Below are 14305 nucleotides of genomic sequence, written 5' to 3'. Positions count from 1 at the left end.
ATTCACAGAAACAAAAAGGATCATTCCATCAAGTCATACTCTTGAAAAGGTCAACAAAATGAAATAAGTCCCATCTTCATGCTAAATCCTGAAAGATTTCCAGGTTCTCCTATCTGTGAATTGAAGTCTGGCTTCTGTCTGTGACTCTTCATTTGCAGATAAATGCTCCTAAGAGATGATTTCACTGTAATTCCTAAGTCAAAACAAACTGGGAAATCCACTGCTGTGTGTGTCAATATCTAACAGTACACAGCATGTGTGAGTGCATAACATTACTTTGCATGCTGGCACGAGCAATGGATCAGACTACAGAACAATTACCTTTACTCTAAAATTGTGCCTTCTATTATAGTGTCTTCAGTTTTAATGAAGATCAGCTGTGACAAAGCTACACGGCCTAATGGAAGTACCAGAGTGAAATTGCTTTTCGAAAACAAAAAGCTGTTTAAAAAGCCAAAAAAGGACTGGGGGAGCCATGAGTGAATTTTCTACACTAACATTTTGGCATTACTTTGTGGAACCTTGTGCTATCAGCAAGAAATGAAAAATTGCAGTTGACATCTACACCTGGCATTTGTCTCCATTAACGATTAATGCAGGGACTCTGTTCTCTAGGCTTAGTCTCCACCTGTCAGGTACTCTTTAGGAGAAAAGAGATCAGGGAGAAACCAAATAGATTTAGGCTTCCTTATTTTGAACCAGATTTTCCAGTGAAATCTACAGGCAAGTGTTATACTCACATTCTTAAGGAGACTATTTCAAGTGTGGCCCTGTCTGTCTCCCCTCCTTCAAAGCTGCTGTTTCATTCACTTGTCTACCATGGGAATTTTCTGCCTGTCTTTTCATATCAGGAGTTATAAATCAATTGTTATACTTGGCCCATCATTCAAAGATGATGGGAAGCCTGTGGCATAGCTGTGTTTTGATAGAGCCCACTTCTGTGTCTCAGAAACAGGAGGCTCTGCTGGTAGACAGAGCCTGAAGAGTCCTTCTATCTGCTATGGGAACAGCAGCCCCTTGGTGGAGATTCAGTGAAGCAGGAAAGCTGGAAGGTGGTTCCTCTGCGTGTCTCAAAGGAACATCCCACTGCCAGCAGTGATCTTGGTATGGCTGTAAATGGTTCCAGATTCCCCATCTCCTCCTTACTCAGAGGATAATATCCAAGAACTTTGTGCTGAAAGCTGGTTGTTTTTTCTTGCATTGAGCAGGAATGGCTGCAGCTTAAGAAGACAAAGCAGAAGTACCACACCCCTAGCTTTTAAACGCATTGATTTTAGAGGTTATCCATATCTTTCTGGCATGTTAGGGGCACCAACTCAATATCTACTTGTTGTAGCTCCCAGGAGCTCTCCTCAACTCCTAGAATTGGAGGCACACTACAGCACTAACCCAGCTCTGTAGTTTTTTTGGGCAATGATCTCCACGATGTAAACTTGGGCCAAATTTTTCCAGGGGTGCTGGGGCATGATATGGTTCTCTTTCATGGCTGAGTTATAATTGTCTAACGAAAGTTTGCTGTTTTACCATGGTCATTGGAAATATCTTTGAAAGACAGCATAGAATGCAATAAAAGAAATAACAGGACTGAATAGAAAACCAAGAGTTGTTATAGCAACAGATGAAGGAGATTTTTTTTTAACAAACTCATGTACTTGGATCTTAGAACCCTAACATAGCTGTAAATGAGAAAGTCTAAATGGTACCTCTTAGTCTTGTGTGTGTTTGCTGTACTTGCACACCAGGCTGACCAAAGCTGAGTGCCTCTATTGCTGCCATCATAAGCTCTAGCTTTCAAGACACGTTGAGGATCCAAGCCTCGGATATATCAGCCCAGCCCATCATCTGCTGTAATCAGGTCGATGTTTTTGGAACACAGTCATTTGTACTGAAGCCCATGTGGACCAGGCTTCCACCTGCCCATGAGGTACTGTGCAGGCACAGCCTAGCTGAGCTTGCCTTGTTTTGCTGTCAGCAGCAGCATTCTGAAGATCCCAGAGATTTAAAGCAGACTGCTTTAAATGAGAGATGGTAGCTGCTGTGCCATCTCTCACCTGGCACGGGACATGTCTAATCCACTCACTAATAACTAAATGTCAGCTGCACGAGCCTGGATTTGAACTAGCATCCCTGCCCCTTGTAATGCTAAAATAGTAGCTACCACAAGAGTAGTTTTCCTCACACACAAATGTAGAAGGGATTAGAAACATCCACAAACAAGGCATAGATGAATATATGTTCCACTAGAAACCAACCAGATATTTGACCTCAGGTTCATATTTCTGTAAATGAAATGATACTTTGCCACGTATCTTGGCAAAGTATCATTCATTTTCTCAAAATGATGCAATAAAAGCCATTTCTCATTCATCTCAGCTGTCTTGTACTGTTATGTTACAAATGATTACTGTTAATTCTATGTTTAATTGTGCTTAGCATAATTTATTTGCTATCCAGTGTTTTTAACTATTGGATATAGCAAAATATGGTTGTTTTCTCTTCTGCTTCCTTCTGCTTCTCATTTGTGGATGCTGAAAGCAGCTGAACCTGTTCCATGTGAATGGAAATAATTATGGGTATGTACAACAAATCCATTAATCTCAAGTAGGTATCTCATGTGCAGCTATGCTTGGAGTACTCTTCATGAATTGTCTTCATCTTTCCTGTCCTTACAAAATTCCTTTCTTTTAGTTTTCTGTCGCAAACCTATTCTCTGAGAACCTAACTCCTTTCTCTTGCTAATAGGGTTTGCAAGCAAAATGCATTTCAACTAAAATTGTTAATCATGACATGCTTCCTTAACCAAAATGCCTGTCCCAGAGATTCTGGAGGAAAGGGAAGTCCTGAATCTTTCAAATGCAATTGGAGCAGTAGGACTATTTTGTACAATGTGAGCCCAAAAAAAAGCAATTTTGCTCAGTGTCATTGTCCCATACATTTAAAGTCTATTTTTCCTGGGTTCCAAATGCAGAGCACTCAGGACATTGTCGCTTTGGTTTTTTAAGATTTTCTAAGCCTTCTGATGTTGACATTCTTGTAGAGAACTTTCTCACATACTTTCCGTAAATAACTCATTGTTTTGTATTCTTTTATGGAGGAAGAGAAATTTGATGGACTGTTGGTTTGTCCAGTATCATTGGAGAGGTGGTACTGTCACCCTCCAATCCAATGTTGCTTTTAGAAAACCATAAATGTTGGAGTCAAAAAATAAACTTCCTTTTTTCTCTTCACCTTGAGAATAGCAGTGTGTGCCTGTGTTCTTTTGCATCCTATAGCAACAGGGCACAAATACTTTATTTTGTAAAGTTTAATAGTCTGAAAATATTCCATGTATTTCTGCTACACTCACTTTTATTTTCCTCTTGGTTTTGCCTTTTTAATCCTTGTGTGCCATTTGTCAGTCACTTATCAGACTATGAGTAAACCTCGTTCATTGGTGCCTAGAGGTTCTGCTTGCCCTTGAACCCACTGCAGGATGATTCTGTTAAAATCTTACCCTCCAAGGCTCCCAAAGTGCTTGAGTAGGAATCCATATGAAAAACCGAGCACAAACCAGGGTGCTGAAGTCAGGCAGCAACTAGGAAGTGCACCATGGCTTTCAAAGAGGGTGAGAACTGTGCATCCAGCATAGCAGCAGATGTGTTCAGGTCTCAGTACATACACATTAGTGTACGTATTTCCATGGCCTTTCAAGTATGAGAACAGGGACTTGTGTGCATAACCCTGTGGTACAGCTAAAGAACTTCCTGAGGTACGCAGATGGAAGTTGCTCCTCCATCTCAAAATCAAATCTGATAATGCTCTTATCACTGCCTTTTAAATATACTGGTTTTGATTATATCAGGGAATGTTTCCAGCTTATCATTATTCAATTTATGTTACTTTTGTTTTTTATTTACCAAAAATACACTCTGTGTGAAAAAATGAGATTTTTCATTTTCCTTAATGGAAGGAAGCTTTTGAGGATGTCTCAGCTTTTGTTCATTTTGTTCATTTTGCCTTGCATTTTGTCATTATTCTGCCAAACAGAATAATGACAAAATGCAAGGCAGTGCATAGATTGCATCTAATGTGATTAGTCTTCTAATGCAGAGGATGTAAGGAAGAACACTGTCAGCAAGTAAAATGGACACCATAGTAAATATTTAAAGAGTGCAAGGCTACTCTGAAATACAAAAAACCCATACAAAATAGCAATTTTTTTCCCTGTAGATTCTGGTCTTATGTATATATAGTACTTAATTACCTTAAGGAGGAACTGCAGTGAGACTGCATGGAGATGGAGTGTTGGGAGAAGCAACATAAATTTGGTATGGCAGGTTATGATTAAATCCTTACCCCAATTAGATTTTGCAAAGGTGCACTTCAGGCAGCAATTGGAAATATGGGAGGTGAATGGCAGTAGAAATTTAAGAATCTATTTATGTTATAATGCACTGTAGACCTCTCCACACAATTGTCATAGTTCAAATCCAGCTGGAAATGAAGCACTACACAGCTGCTTAACCAGGCAAAAAAATGCAGCCACAAAAAAAGTGACCTCAGTTAAGAACTGAGTTGTATCTTCTACCCAGTGTTGAAGTGGGGTCTAGCATTTTATCTGATTTCTGAGTTCTTTCCCATTTTTCTACGAAGGGTTTGATGATGGGACAAAGAGCTTTCTTGTTTGCTTTTGTGAATGGGCCTCCAATCTATGCACCGAACCTCAATAGATGGATAGTGCTTTCACAGACATGCCTGGGAACTTCTGGATTTTATGATCCAGATGGTTCATCTGAGATCTATAAAAGCAAAAAACCCCAAACCATACTCTACTATTTGCATATGCAGATGGATCTTACCATCTTCTGTTTCCCAGATAATATTTCTTGTATTTTCAGCTTGTCACAATTAGGGCTGGTCAGAATCATCTCAATTTTTAAATTGTTATATATTGCTGATTAGAGTTGTTTTTAAAACTTTTTTTTTTTTTACTTTTTTTTTTTTTTTTTTTTTTTTTTTTTTTTGTGTGTGTGTGTGTGTGTGTGTGTGTGTGTGTGTGTGTGTGAAATACTCCAGCAGTAGTGCTATCGATAATTATCAGCAGCCCATAATGGAATTTTTGCTTGAAAGAGAGACAGGCAAAATATTAGATGTAGCCTGGAAAATCAGCAGAATTGAAGTGTGGTGGAGACCACACCTGGGCCAATCACTAGCAATACATAGCTGTATGCTATGTATTGCTAGTGATTGGCCCAGGTACCTGCATGCAGACTATTTTGAGCTGTGTGTACATAAAATCCCTATTCCTCCTAATGCCCCGTATCAAACTGAAAAGCTGTGCAGTCTTAAGCTCATATGAATTAAAAACTCTCCCCAGCTTACAAACATCTGAGGATGTAAAAATTCTTGTTTGTTAGCAAACTTCAGCTACCCTTTCCTGATCTCTAACCTTACCACAGCTTACATGTCAGTGCAATGTTATTTTGATTTGAAAAACTTGTTTAGGAATTGAGGAGTTTTTCTGGTGTCACAGTTCCAAAATTGGGGTATATTAAAGGACTGTGTCAAAAATACATGGATAAAATTTAATAGTTTTGTTCTCAACATTTTGAACTATTCTGGTGTCTTCTGTGAGGGGAGCTCCCCAGAAGGTCATAAATAAATTTCATAGAAACATTTGAGTTCTTCATTTAGTACTTTTTCTTTTCAGCTTAATCCAAAGAACAGATTTGATTCACAGAGAATAGAGTGGTTTTGGCATTAATTTCTAAATAAAACCTGAGGATGGCAAACTCTGTGTGTGTGCATAGACTCACAGTAGGAACTGGGGCAATAGACTATCCTGTAAATGGTCCCTAGTTAAGTATCATTTTCTTTAAAATGTCCCTTTTTCTCCATAACTGGTATCTTTAGATAGATAATATTTTGCAAGCAAGGAAAAAAATCAGCTGTTTCAGTAGGGACACACATTAATTTAATTGCTGTTATTGCATATTTCCATATCAGCAAGGTATAATCTGCATTATTTTTCTAGTGTCATAATATTCTTTCCAGTTCAATAGCATTCTTCAAAGTGAAAATCTCAGCTGTTTTCTGTTAGTTTTCCACCTAGGACGAAGATTTAAAATCAGTTGTATCAGTAGCTTGTTCATGCTGGCATTGAGATTATATTTTCTTCCCCCTCCCTAAGTATCCTAATGTCTTTTTCTGTTCCCTGCCATGGCTCCACTCATGAAAAAGCCACGCAAAATTAAAGATTCAAGGCTTTCTTGCAGCAGGAGTCTTTTTCAGGAGAATGGGTATCTAAAAAGCTATGTGTTAGCAACAAAAAATATTCCACTCTGATTATGGAGATCTTTGCAAAAATTTTGTAATGGCAGGATTTTGCACTAACTGACATGGAGTGAAAAAGTTATGTGGGGACAAAAAAGAGTAAGTAATTGTTGATGTGAATGTAGCAGATTTTGTTCAGTTTCTTTACTGACTTTAGGACCCTAGAGCATAGAACTTCATACAGTCCTAATTAGGATGCCAGGGGAAAGAAATTATTTAGATCTCTGTTTAGTATTCTGTAGAAGTGGTACGTCCTACAAGAGTGTCAGATCCATGGACCTCTCCAGGGAAGGAGGAGAGCTAGGGAAGCATGATGATTATTTAATGCATACAAATGCTGGATAAGAATAGTTATATCTAATGAAAATGCTGTGGGGGTGATAGCCACTGTTTTCATTTGTCTCCAACTGCAGATGATATGTCCTGCACTTTTCCTCTTTGTGCATGTCTTCTTTGGAGTTGTAAATGTACAATTAATGCAGCATAGAAATGTGCGCTAGCCATGTTATTGAAAGTTATCATGGCATTAACTTTCAAAAATAGTAGCAACTTGAAGTTGAGAGTAGCAACTTGAAGTTGAAGCTGTATAAAAGATTTTCCTGTGAGGAACTCCATCATACAAAGCATTGAAATTTATTTCAATATTATTTTATTGGAGCTTTTTAATTACTATGGACAGATAAGCAGGTGTATCCATTATCTTTGCAGAACATTTGTATTAATAATGTCACTCAATTTCCAATGATTGCCACAGAATATTCTGTCCCTTTTAAGAGCTTTGTTTAAGCTTATATGCAAAAGCCAATCTTCTACAGGGCCCCTTCTCTTCCACTGGGCTCCCAAGTCACAGCTGTCTTGCTCAGCTGGCTGACAGCCCTCCCTTATGCAATACAGCCAAAGAAAACAGAAAAAATCCCTCCTGGAGCACATCCATAATAGCAAGTTCTGAATGCATGCATGGTAGACAGAACAATAGTCACCTTTTTTGTTTTAAGATAATCCTGCTGTTTATAAAATGTGACAAAAGGTCATTTTCTAATGCAAAACTGTACTTTGAATTATTTACAGGTACTTCTGGGGGTTTTCTTTTTTTTTTTTTTTTTTAAGATCCACAACCTGAAGCCCAGCAATTTATTTAAAAGCATAACTTTGCTTCTAAGTGGGATATTTGCAGCTATGATAAGGGATGAAAGAAGATATATTCTAGTTTACACATCCTCTTCAAACAAAATTAAGTATCAAGTTCTAACACTGAATTTGAAGTAGCGACAGATTTCTTGTAATACTACAGAACTCACCAAAGCCTTACATGTAATGTTCCTGGTTTGGAGTGATATCCAGATTTATGTTTCAAGCAGGAGTGATACTTTTAGTGGATAAGCTAGGAAAATAATTATTTATGGATATCATTTATGCTGCACTGTTCTGAGTTTTATCTGTGGGAGAGCCCATCTCTGTATTCAAAATACACATAATGAAACAATGAAGAAATTCAGGGTTTGCTGTAGCACCACAAGAAATACCCATTTCAGTTTGTAATGAGATTTTTAAAGTACTGCTGAGAAGATTTCAAATATCTATACTGGCTGCAAACAAGTTTTTGTCCTTGAGTTATCTTGATTTCATTTAATTCAGGACAGTTCAGTGTTTGTATTATACCTCCACAGCTCTCAGAATCTTACATAGAAAAGGGCCATTAAGATCCATTGCACTCCCTCTTCTTTGCAGGTCAAGGCAGTATTGTTCCTTAAATTGCATTTTTATGGCATTTCCCTAGCCTTGGTAAAGCTTTGTTAGGCTGATTTTAAAAAAGGACATCTACAGGAAATGACCACACAGAATGAAGATGAGAAGGCTTCCAATTTTGGGAGCTGATAAAATTGGATTGTGGTATTTATGCCAAAATGTGGCAGGAGTGTCTTGAAAAGCGCATTGTGGATGACTCCTGCTGATAAGTGTAGAATTGCAAGTAAGGGTGTCCACTTGTGGCTTCAGGGCATGAAAACACAAGTGAAAACACTTTATGAAAATCAAGTTTATGACCTTAAGGTTCTGCAGTTGTGCACTTTTAGGATGCTGATACAAAAGTGAGAGAATACTAGATTGAACTCTTAGACGTATCTGTTCAGGTATTTTCTCTTGAACTCTGAGTCTTAGATACTAGTCATACAGTTGAGAAAAATTGCAAGATATTGTCCTAATTTTAACATTAAAACAGATTTTGGGTTTTATATGGAAACTTGTAAGATTTAATTTTTGTCTGCTGACTAAAGGGAAGTGCTTTATCTGAGGGAAAAATTAGGAATTGCATAGCCAGCAGTAGAATGGTGGAAAATAGGATTTATACAACTTAAAATACCTTTACTTTCTAATTCTAGTGCTATTATGAACAAAATATTAAAAATTAAGATAATTTAGAATTTATCAGAAACAACTAATAGGATAAGTGTTCTGCTCAAATATCTGTTTTTAAAAGCTTTTCTACAGCTTTTTCTGGCTGCAGTCTGTGGTCTTATTTATAAGTTGCAGTTCAATGTGGAAATGGCACAGCTGTTAAAAATAAAGAGGTAACAAATATAAGCATTTATGTAAGTGACATTAGATGGCTTACCATGTATGGCATATGGTACCATATATGATATATGACTCAAACAGATTGGACAGTTGCTGCTAAGACTGCCTTTACCTAAAATTCCCTTCTTTCAGTATGTTTTTTTATTATTATCATCATCATCATTTTAATTTTATGAGCTAGTTTTGAAATATTAGTAATACTCTCCATGCTGCCCTCTGACTTTTAAATCCACAGCTCCTTCACTGGAATGTTAACTATTAGCATCTTTCATGTGACCCTTTTATTTAACAGTCTCATCCTGTTTTAAAAAACTTTTTCTCCTAGATTTATACATCCTATGTCTTCCTCTTCTCTGTAAATCAAGTGCCCCTGTAGGGCATGGTCACCTTTTTCTTTGATAAATACTAAGAACAGGAAAAACACCTAAAATGCTATTGAAAGTCATCAGTTATGGCCTCTCGAAATGAACAGGGCTGCTCATGGCTGAGAGTTCCAGTCTCTCCACAAAACCCCAAGGAATGCTCTCCACAGCTGAAATCCCTCTGCAACTGAAGCAGTTACAGACAGTGGGTTCCTCAGGCTGAGGTAACTGTCCTTGTGCTTACACACGGCATATGTGAAGTAGTGTCACTTATTTTGAGTTTCTGTCATCTGGAGAATCCTTGATGCACATTTGCAGAGTTCCTTTGTTTTGCCTTTTTTCTTGACAGAGGGATTGGCTTCTGAGAACAGGATTCACACCAGTCTGTTAGCGCATTCCATATGGCCACACATTCCTCCTCACTGGTTATAAAGGGTGCCACAAATGAGTTGATGTGCTCATCCACCTCCTCTGAAATTCTGAGAAGATAAACCCTCACTAAGGCAGGATGGGCAGGTGATACAGCTCCATGATGAGCAGCTTCTGGGAAAGGAGTTGGAGTAGGGGCTAAGGGTGAAATGAGAACTCAAAATAGAGATATTGTCTCAAATTCAAACCTCAGCACTATGCTATGAAGGAAATCATCTCCATCCCAGTCAGACAGAGTACACACACCAGGAATGCTCAGTTCACAAAGAAAAAAAAGACCTCATTCCCCAGCCCTTGAGGCTATCTGCAGCCAGCTCTACAAACGTGCCTGTGAGATCCCAAACCAACTTGACGGTTTTCTGCAGCATGTAGGGTTGGGCATTTTCTGCAGGACAAATTCTGCCCTAATTGGTGACATCTGTACAAACACACTTGACAGTGGGGTTTGGGTGGGACTGATTTCCTCCTGATGTTTACGTAGGTCATGAATGAGCAAACAGCAATAGCATCTTTCCCTCTGTAGTGTGGTCTCATTTAATTGGCAAGCTAGGAAAAAAATAGGGAGAAATTTCTATCATGGCAGTCTGCTACTATGATGGTTGACAGTATATGGATCTGTACAAAAAAAAGAAAGATCTTAAAGTGGCTCTTCAGAGAGGCAATCTACTTGGAATATTTTTTCCTCTGTCTACACAGGATGATGTATATAAAGAAGCACAAAAATACTAAACACATGTGATCTTGTGAATGGGAATTTGCTGGCTACAATTACACATGTAAGTCAGACTTGAAAATAAACCATTTAAAAAATTAATCCTGCACAGAAGACCAAAAGAAAAAGGAGAGTGACCACTCTGAGAGCCAATAGTTTGCCAATTGTTCATATACCTGAACACCTGCTATATACTGTGAGTTTCCTGGTTACCATTAGGCCTGCCTTCCATGTGGGGTTTCTCTCCAGTAGACTTCAATGTAAGGGACCAGAAACAGGGGCTACTTAACATGAGTGCTGCTGGCTGTGTGTAGAAGGGTGCTTTGTATTTTTAATTCCCCATTTTTTGAGAGAGCAAGCACTAGTATCCTGGAGCTCTTCCTTCAATAAATTACTAGACATTTTAATAGAAGAACATCCTTGAACAGAAAAGAGAACAGGGTTCTGAAAACCACGTTTGTTCCACTGACTTACAATGAGCTTTTTTTTCCCTTGTTTTTTGATTTTTAAAGTTATCAATACAGCACCAGTAGCTTCATTATACCTCAATTTCCAGCTTCTCTCAATTCCACAGCTTTCTCTAACTGTTGAGGTGGTGTTTGTACAGAGAAGGATGAAGAATGAGTGGTTAATTCTCTTCTTATATGCTTCAGTGTGTCCACTGCAAAGGAATCAGGCCAGGCTGGAGGGACTGCAAACCAAAGCCAAGTGCTGATTGATCTCTGTTGCCCCTTTTCTGCTTTTTTCTCATGCTCTATTGGTATTCAGCTGTATCTCAGCATCTCCTTAACTTCTCCAAAGCCAAAGGTAAGTCTGCATCAAGAACAGTATTGCTTTACTTTCTTCACCTGTAACTATATTATACAGGTCTGTCTAAACACAAATTGTCAAAGTCATATCCCTGGGATGTTATGGTACAGGGAAATGCCTCCTCCAGCCTGTGGTGGACTTGTGTCTATTGCTGCAAAAATCCTCTGTGCTGAGAAAAAAAATGTAAGCGCTGGATGGGAGTTCAAAGGTGAAGTGACTTTTCAGAAGAAAGAGAACACTGTGATTACAGTCTGGAAAGTGAATAATTTTAGATTAGTTCTCTGTATAATCTTCTGATGGTGCTTGAAACCATCTTAGTGTAAGGGGGTGTGAAGAACGATTGCTGTTTCTCTGGGATGGAAATGTGGTTTATTGAGGGAATTATGTGTCAGAAGTTTCCATTGTAACAGCACCAATAAGGGGTGGAGTGAAGAGGTTCTTTGGTGGGGCTTTTGTTTTCCTTTGATCCCTTCAAAACAGTATGGGCTGATTTATTTGTCTGAACTGATATCAGTGATGTTCTATTTATCTACAGAAAAAGTGCAGCTGAAGCTGGCACAGGCATAAAAAAAGTATTTCTATTTTAAGCACCTGTCCATCAAGTGTCTTTCCATAAATTCATTTCAAGTAGAGAGATCACTAAGTGACACCTTTTCATCATTATCAAATTAGATTTGGACAAAAGATGTTGACATAAGACTCACTGACTTTGCCATTACTTGTGAAGCACAGACCTTTCCTATCTCTGCACACAATTTAAGACCACAGTTATGGTCTGAAATAGAAAATATTTTGCTTTTATAAAAAAATAATCTGAAGGTTGGAACGTCAGCTGCTCTTCTGTCTGTGAGAAATCTGCTTGTCACCTGGAGGAAATAGTTAAAATGGCTCTTGCAGAATGCTGATACTGATCTATGGTGTCTTTTAAAAGTGCTTTTTAAAAAGGCTGGTAAGTCTGACTAGTCTATTGATGAGCAAATAGCACTGTGCAGGATTCTTTCTTCATCTGAGACAGGTTTTTTGACAAAATTATGATGGGACTGTACATAATAACACTTGAACTACAGAAGAAACTATAATTTCCTAAATAGGACATGGGAATTACAAATGGCAATCCAGAATAATAAACAGGGATTAGCTAATTAAATTTTACCTGCGCATGCTACATTCTGTCTCTTTTTCCTGTTTTAGTTAGAAGATTCAGACATGGGTGAGTTGCTTTAGATTAAAATAAAAAACTATAGTGCTCTCATCTTCAAACTCAATTAAAAGTAATTACCATTTTTTAAAAACTTTTTCAAGGCAGGGAATTGCAGGATTACACTTTTGCATGTTCTCACAAGTTCCTTTCTCTTGGCATGCAAGCAAGTTGCCAGTCATTGTAGAAAATGTTTTGGCAGTACCTTCCTGACACTTCTGTGTGGGAGGTGTAAGAAGAAATAGGGAGTTCGCTCTTTGCTGCAACCATTCTTTCAAGAAGTGAGATTTTCGAGGTGGAGATGCTTCCTAAGAACTAAGCAATGGGGGTTATCAAAGATTTCCAAAGGGGAGAATAGCAATATTTATAGAATGGCCTTGAAACATAATATTTGTTTAAAACTTTTACTACATGAGCAATAGCCTGCTGTAAACAGATTTATGTGGTGTGCATGATCCATCTTACACCGAACTCCAGCCAACTTCTTCAACTCTAGAATCCAAATTCTGTGCTTCAGATGCTTTCAGGGTGGCTTTCCTGGCTTGCACTTGGAGCCCTTTGGGTTGACTGACTTGTGCTGGGAGCCCTGGGGGACAGCAGGGAAGCCAGGAGCAAAAAGAAGTGATGGCCCAATCACAGCTGTCTCCTCCTTGATGGCACATACAAGCCTTGGTAAGACAGGTTTCTTTGGACTCTGCACAAATTCTGCAAGGTCAAATGATGAGTGGAGGGTCCCTACTTCCTCTGACCTCATGGGGTCTCCTAGCTGTGTCTGAACTGCCTCTCCAGAGCCCCGTCTGGCTCCATCTTCTCCTGTCCAGGCCAGTGGTGACATACACCAGGTGACAAACACCCTGATCCTTGTTTAAAAAACACAAGCCCCAATTTGACCCTACCCCAGTCTTCTCTGTCCAAACTGTTGTGTTGCCGTTTTCTACTTCGTGTCAGGTCTGCAAATAAGCAAAACCTCACAGCCCTTCCCCATGTACATGATGGTTCCACCTTTGAGTATGGCTTGTATGATGCCACCTCCCATTTCTGGAGTTATTCTGTGCAGGGCCAGAAGCTGGACTTCATTATCTTTGTGGATACCTTCCAGCTCAGGATATCCTGTGATTCTGTGATTTCTTCTCGCTTCCTCCTGCCAGGAAGGGAGATCTTTACAGTAACAGGCACAGCCATGTGTGTAATCCCAGAGCATGATCTGAGACCTTTTTTGGATAAAGGCTGGAGTCTCCCGCGTGGTGTCTTTTCAGCAGGCTTGCCTCCTTACAGTAACCCTGCCTAAGAAAGGAAGCAGCACAGCAACACACTGTCATCATGGCTTGTGTAATGATAAATACTCTGCTGGATGACTAAATCACTTGGTCTTCCCCATGATAGCCTTAAGCCAAAAAAAGTCTCAAGAGGGAGAAGAAAAGATGTCTTTAGAGGAACAGCATACAAAATTTATAAGTTATTTTCTGGGAAAGAATGCTCTGTGTGCAAGATCTTTAAAGTGTGAAGGTTTTAAAGGCACAGGGATGAAAAAGGTAGTAGTTCAAAATCCAGACATTTTATTTTTTGAAAGAGAAATATTTTCCACTCCTTTTAGTTCATTAATTTTTCCTACTTTTTCCTACTTTCTATGTCTTGAGGCCACATGAGTTTCCAATTCCCAGACAATGTGATCAGAATCACAATGTTTTGTGTGACCCCCATTCCCCTCCACCTGCACATGGCACATTTCATCTTTTCTCCTTGCTGCCCTCCTGCTCACTGTACCTTTTTGCATGAGCTGCCTGGACACTGGGCTGTTATCTCACAATCACTTGCCCCAAAAACCACTGAATGAAAGGGTTCATCTGCAGCATCCAAAAATGGAAACATTGGCACAAATATTCATAAAAGTCCTTGCAAGGAAAAGCA

The sequence above is a fragment of the Serinus canaria genome, chromosome 1 (assembly GCF_022539315.1).
Source record: "Serinus canaria isolate serCan28SL12 chromosome 1, serCan2020, whole genome shotgun sequence".
Lineage (NCBI taxonomy): Eukaryota > Metazoa > Chordata > Aves > Passeriformes > Fringillidae > Serinus > Serinus canaria.
This window is presented reverse-complemented; position numbering follows the sequence as displayed.